Source organism: Malurus melanocephalus, unplaced genomic scaffold (assembly GCF_030028575.1).
Source record: "Malurus melanocephalus ecotype Western Australia unplaced genomic scaffold, MMel_1.1 scaffold_1, whole genome shotgun sequence".
Taxonomy (NCBI): Eukaryota; Metazoa; Chordata; class Aves; order Passeriformes; family Maluridae; genus Malurus; species Malurus melanocephalus.
The window spans coordinates 1,680,535-1,686,072 of record NW_026623233.1 but is presented as its reverse complement, the minus strand read 5'-3'; positions in this window follow the sequence as shown (position 1 = coordinate 1,686,072).

The window sequence follows — 5,538 nt, the reverse complement described above, 5'->3', positions numbered from 1 at the left end:
ATACTCTGCTGACCCTGTTGGGTAAGGCCTCCTTTTAGACTGCCCCAGCCCTGTCTCACTGCACAGAAAGGGCTGCAAGAGCCGCAGGAAGGAAGAATTTTCTTTCTCATTGAGAAAGAGCTGGAGTGGTATTTCCACTTGCTTATTCTGGTTTTGCCATACAGCTCTTGGATTCCTTGTTTTTTTGCACACCTTGAGGATAGCTTTGCCACCAGCCTGCTAAGAGATAGAGAAGTAATTTATCTGAGAAATCCTAGGCTCAAGTTGTGAGCATCTGGAGTGGGTCAAAGTCGCACTACAAATCTGAAATTTTGGGTTCTTCTGGTAAAGAGACAGAAGAAGCTCCCAGACTACCAATGCCCCCAAACTTGTTTTTTTCTGTTGCTGCTTAAGTGTGTAGGGTAGGATTCAGACAAATAAATAGGGATGATGGATCTGAGATACCCTTGTCTGAACTACTTCTGTAGTCCTTGGACAGAAGAAATACTTCCAAGGTGTGGCTGATCTTGCCCTGAAGTGGGTGTGGAACACAGATTGTTGAGCCACCACACCTGCTCTCTGCTTAGAGAGAGAATTTAGAGTCAAGAGCTTGACACAGGTGCGTAGGCATAAATTTACATGAGAGGGTTCCTCTCTGGGCTATTAATTATAAATTTAAACCATTTTGGAGCATTCTAGAGTTTTTACTTCATGGTTTTGCTCTCCTTTATTTAGGCGATTTTTGTAAATATAAATACTCTCACTCCAAGCCCAGGAAAGGTTGGCTGTTATTCTATCTAGTTATTACAAGAGCATGTAGAGACTTGTGGCAAGAGAGTAAAGATAGAAACTCGGAATAAATAAATGCAGAGAACACAYGAAGAATAACTGTTAGCTTTGGAGGGAGAAGGATGGCAAGTAACTGGTTAATGAATGCACAATGTGCAGTTGAAAGCAGGCAAACAACAGACTAGGTAGGATCAACACTGGTTTTTCCTACCTCTCCTGCAACATTTAGTCCATGTTTGCTGGTGTCATGCTGGCAAGTGCAGGCAGTCAGTGAAACCTGTGCAACCTTTCTCAGATCCTGCAGCAGAGACCCTGTGCAGAACACCCCACAGCAGTTCTTGCTAAAGCACTGTGAAAGCTAGTGCTGCTTAGGGAGAAATAAACCCCAGCTCAAACATTCTTCTTGTGGGAGGMCTGTGTTCTTCAGTCCCATACCAATCACAATTTTTAATTGCTCCCATCAATCATTGCTTTTCTGCTCAGGAGCCTGTGATGCAAAACCAGTAGAGGGTGCAACCTGGGTTTTGTTTTGCCACTTTTCTCACCTAGCCTGTTGCATCAGTGTGTGAGAAGCCGTGCTTTTTGTGCTTCATGGACTGAAGCCATGTCTGGGGATTTAAGCAGTCAGTGACACCTTAGGGATGGGTAGCACCACTCATATGGTTTTGTTGTGAGACTCCCCTTGCCTACCTCCACCTGGCTTGGAGGGAAGTTGCCTCTGGGCTGGTGGCTAGAAGAGACTTACTGTAAGGCTGTTTGGATTTGGGAGAATAGCTGGTGAATGGGGTGGGTGTGTGGTCCATATGGTGCTTTGAAARGGATTGAGTGCAGGTGAGCTGTGGGCCATCATGGATTTCAGGGCTTGATATATTGTGGGGTTTTATGTGGCTTTCCTTAGGATTAGCAGTAGGTTGGTTTTTAGGACATGTATGAAGCTCTGACGAAGAGACTACAGGGCAGCGAAAGGAGTTCTTTCTGAATAAACACTTTTAAATGCTTAATTTCTGTCCTTAAGTTTAAGGCCACACAAATTCTAGTCTGTTTGACATGATGTTTGTCATTTGCATGGACATTTGGGTGAAAAACATAACACTACCTTTTGAAGCAGTGTTTCAATTCTCCCTGCTGCACTTTTTTTTTTTTTTTTTTTAATATGTAAACCATTTTGAAGTCAATTTATCCTTAGGCTATGTTAAAAAGAGAAAAAGATGCAGCAACACTTATATATGGGATCAGGTGAACCCTGACTTAGCTGTTCAAGTGCTTAGTTACATTAAGCAAAAGAATTTTGAGTAGTCATCAGAGCTAACAAATCTCAAAACACCAATCCTGCTTCCTTAAATTCACATAGGGCACCTGTGTACTGAGCATAGCTAAAAGGAGAGAGGGTAAGAATTGGGCTTCCTGCATTGAAGAGGTTTGATGGAGACTTGCTTGTCCAGAGTAGAGCCCTCGATGTCTTGGCAAACACGTACAGAGAGTTTCATTGTAGAGGTGATGATGGAAGTGAGTGTTATGGGCCAAGAAGGTACAGAAATACAGAGGAACCGCTCAGAAATAGGGTGAACGAGTAGAGTTTGTGGACATGTAGTATATGCTTTCCAAACTGTGATGGATGTAGACTTCTCACACTACAGATGAAATAATGAAAAATTCATAAGGACAAGAARCTCATTTTCTGGGACAGTAGAGGTGCAATTAGATTAATATTCAGAAGATTGTAGTCCCCACCTGGGATTTGAACTCTGGATTAGAAGATTAAAACTGGATCACCATATGCTGCTCAATCTCTGAATGTAATTTGGTAGTTGTTCCTCTAAATAATTAATTGGATAATGCTCCCTGTCAAGTAATCAGTTCGGGGTTCACTTGAGGAGAAGTAATATAAAGTCTATCAAACCAGAGCGGATTTTATTAGACAAACCATGATTAAAGTTTCAAACTCTAAATGAGGACTTCTTAATTATGCTGTTCAACTGCAGAGGGAGAAACATTTAGCGTATTGAAAGATTACAGAAGTCACCTCCATTTTCTCTGATTTCATCTCAGAGCAGAACAAGAAGAAAATACACTTCTTCCTCTTAGAAGAGTGAGTTTGACAAGTCTTGGGGAGTTATGAGTGGCAGACCTGAAAGCACAAGAGGCAAATCAGTCAAAATATTTTTTTTTTAATTTTCTTTCCTGGTTTTGATGACACCATTTCCTTGAATGCAAGGTTGTGTTAGGTATTTTTCCAGTCATCCTGTAACATTTATTGTGCTYTAGCTGAAATGATACAGAGCAAAGTGAAGTCGGCACCTTTGCCTCTGATAAATAACTTGAAAATTGTAAGTACAGGTGGCTGTAAGGACAGGGAGATGTGCATACTTTCCATCCTTGAATACTGGGATTAGCAGTGGTCATCAACTTGCCAGAGAGTCACTGCTGATACTGAACAAGGCACAATGTAAAGTGAACAACAAGAAAAGGTCTGGTTGATTTGGCTATCAAACATTTTCTATGCTCTCTGCTTCCGGGTGGTGGAAACTCTTATTTTAAGASAGTGTTATGCTAGAGGAGAAAGATGTATCTCACCAGCATTAGACTCCTTTTTATGGTGTTTAATTAATTAATGCCTAATATTTGGCTGGAAATATTCAAGAATCKGTTTGATTTTTTTCTTGAAGAACGGGAAGTTGCCCCTTATTTTTGAAGTTTTATACCAAGAAAACATTTATAAGGAATTGAGCTAGTTTTCTTTGCATCTTACATGGAGAAAGAAGAGATAAGGAATAGGAATTCCAGGTCCTGGAGAGTTCCAGGTCCTGTTCTTATAGTAAAATTCCATATCTTCAAATGTGCAAGAGAAAGCAGCTGTCATTATAATGAGTCAAAAGTAAAATTTTGTTGTGCTGTGGATAAGTCCTATTAAGTCTCAACTTCTATGCAGAGGTAGGCTATATATAGGAGTGTACAGTACATATACTGACTTTTCAGTACAGCAAGTACAAAACCCTTCCTTATATAAGYAGTCATATATAACCACATATGCTGCAGGCCACATGGGCGGAAGAGAAGCCCAGCAAACTTGGTTCCTTACTTTGGTTCATTTGTACTTTTGCTAGGTAAAGGAAAAAACCTTTCTTCAAAAATCTGAAWTTTTCCACAAATGAAATCCAATTAAAATGTTTTCTTTTAAAAATCCACAGTGATAATTGCAGTTTTAATAAAAAAAAAAGGCTGAAAAATCAGAAGCCAAAGCAATTGTAAGTGGTAAAATAGCAAAGTGAGGCTCACTGGGGATTAGTGTGGAGCCTAATACTCACTTCTGTATGAATGACCTAAAATAATAAGAGAAGAAAATTTACATGTCAATCAAATTCACAGATGGTATCAAGAGGCTGCAAAGAAAGCAGAGACAACAGATAAACCACCAAATAAGCTAGAGAGTTTAGAGAAAAAAGGAGCATTCAAGGACAAGATGCAACTTTGATACGTGTAAGGTTCTTTTGTGAATTAAGAGAAGGCTAAAAATGCAAATGTGTTCAGAGAAGAACATGGACACTGATTTCATCAGGAGACAGGGACGGTTTTATGYAACTGCACCTCACATCCTGTAACCAGGGGCAATTGTTTAAAATCTATTTTGACAGCAGTATTTGGTCTTAGAAGCTCTGTGCCTGAGGTCTGCAGAGAACTTCAGGATTTTGTTTTCAGACGCTGCTGGATTAAGAGAGCAAAACTTTTTSAATCGCTCTTCCCAGTTTTTTAAGTTCTTGTGTTTTAAAAGGATGGCTGATGCTATGTTTTGGCAATGGTGGGAGACTTGCCCTTTGTCAAAAGCTTAAACAAAATMAATTTGCTGTTGAAAGTTGTTGACTTTGCATCCATTGGTGATGTGGTGGGTCTGTATGTGGCTGAGTGTTCTTTATCCATTTGTGTCTGGTTTTGGCTTCCACATCCACACCATAACCTCCTTGTTTTGATTTGGCACACATAGGGCTGGTTGGAAAAGCTGTTGTACTTAGCACAGAGCTGTAAAACTGTATGGGTTTGTTACCCYTGGGTAAAGGACAAGCAAATAATACTGTGCCAGATGAGCAGGTAGCTAAGAAGCAGATGACCAAACTGATTTATGGGTAGCAAAGGACATTGCCTGAAGAAGGGCACTAGTACTTATAAAAGGAAAAGGATTATTTTAAAAGAAGCATTTCTTTGATTATCAGAGAAAGACAGATGTAACTTGGCTGCAGGRACAGGAAGAGACGAAGCTTCAGCAAAACCCTGGAGCCTCTGTACCAACCAAACATATCCAAAAAAGTGGTGGAAAAACTGAGGCAGTGATTCAGGTGCTGCTATTTTTTTATTTGGTTCTCTATATAACTTTTATTCGTGCACTGACTGAATAATGTGATTTTTTTCTTTTTTAGATAGGAGTTGGCAAAATCTTATGTGCTTCTGTTTTCATGGATTCCTGAAAAACAAAACAATAAACCAATATGTCTGCAAAGGCAGTTGCATGTATCACAAACTTGGGGAATATTTTAGTGGAAATATGCAGGAAATCAGGCCATGAAATGAAGCTGCTTATGGTCCAAGATTATTGTCATCCTCCCAGGTAAGGGTGTGCCCATTACTTCAAGATAATATCTGAGGCTGTGGGCAGTCACTGCAGTGGCCACGAAAGTTGGATTGTTATTTAGGAAATAAATAAATACGGTTGTTGCTGTTATTATTATTGTTACCACCGTTTTTACTACTACTGTTACTGCTATTCATTATTATTATTAT